Source organism: Protobothrops mucrosquamatus, unplaced genomic scaffold (genome assembly GCF_001527695.2).
Source record: "Protobothrops mucrosquamatus isolate PMUCROS unplaced genomic scaffold, P.Mucros_1.0 scaffold10723, whole genome shotgun sequence".
Lineage (NCBI taxonomy): Eukaryota > Metazoa > Chordata > Lepidosauria > Squamata > Viperidae > Protobothrops > Protobothrops mucrosquamatus.
Genome location: NW_015396507.1, coordinates 12,755 through 14,132, shown reverse-complemented (window position 1 = coordinate 14,132; position 1,378 = coordinate 12,755).

Here is a 1,378-nt window from a genome sequence, read left to right as displayed (position 1 = left end):
TTTCTATCTATCTATCTATCTATCTATCTATCTATCTATCTATCTATCTATCTATCTATCTATCTATCTATCTATCTATCTATCTATCTCTGTCAACAACAGCCTAAGGACAATGCCACCAATATCGGCAGGGCAGAGAACTGTATATAAACAGTGAACAAACCCCACACTCACTCGCTCTGACGATGTTACCTAGTTGGGTAATGAAATGTCTGCAAGAAAACAACCAGGCTCAGAGAGCACCAGCACCTCTCAAATTCGGGAACTGTCCCTTACAGCACTTTCAAGCAGGGAGCCCCAAAATTTAGCTTTGATGTCTTTGCACCCACAACCTGAAGTGTCTCTTTCCCCCCTCATCTCCTACATTTCAATAATTGGAGAGAGAGAGACTTTCCCTAATGTGGAAGTGCTAGCAGGTGCTACCTGCTGGTTTATCTCTGCTCCATTGGAGGGCGATGTCTTTTCTCACAACAACCTTCTCAGTGTGCCATACAGCAAGTAGACACAAGGACGGCAGAATTCATTCCAGATTGACAGGTCATCTCAGCTACATCACATGCTTCGCCGCCTGTGACTTTATGACTGGGTGATGCAAAGGTCCCGAAAGAAGCAGAACAGCGGGGCAGTCCTTGAAAAGGGATTTCCCAGGCTGATAGAACAACCTGAAATAACTTCCTTTGTCTGCTTGCTGAATCGGATCTTGTGACTGAAAGACAGCTGATGGATGAGGCAATGTGACCTGCCGGATTGCAACTCCACGAAGGAGGCCATGTGATCCACCGGAAGCCGCCTAGGAAGTAGGCCACTTCTGGGAATTGCGAAATATTGTCCCTTTCTCTATTGAATGAATGCAATACGTCTTATTTTTCTTTCACACTGAATGACTATATTTGTTTGTTTGTTTAATTGATTGATTGATTTGTAGCTTGCCTTTATTATTATTATTATTGTTCTACAACAACACAAATTCTCGCCACCGTGGTAGAAACTGGGATGCCTCCTGATTGCTTCCTCAACAGAAGGCAGAAGCCTTATTTATTTTTATGGATTTATCTAAAGGCAGAATAGAATGTCAAAAATATTCAACTCCAACCTCCATCTTTCCCAGCCACGGGAGCCGAGGATGAGCGATGCCATGAGTTGCAGCTCAGCAAATTTTGGAGCTCACCAATGTCTTAGCCTTTTCCCCTTCCCACCCCTGAATTTAAAACATTTATCACCCGCCTCTTCTCTTCCATAAAGTCCCAGCCGGGCTCACAAGATATTAAATATTAACAGTTGCTCTAAAATATCGCTGTAAAGAATTGCCATAAAGTACAACATTATGAAATGCAGAATGAGAAGCCGCAGAAGGAAGACGGTGCAATAGGAGTTATCA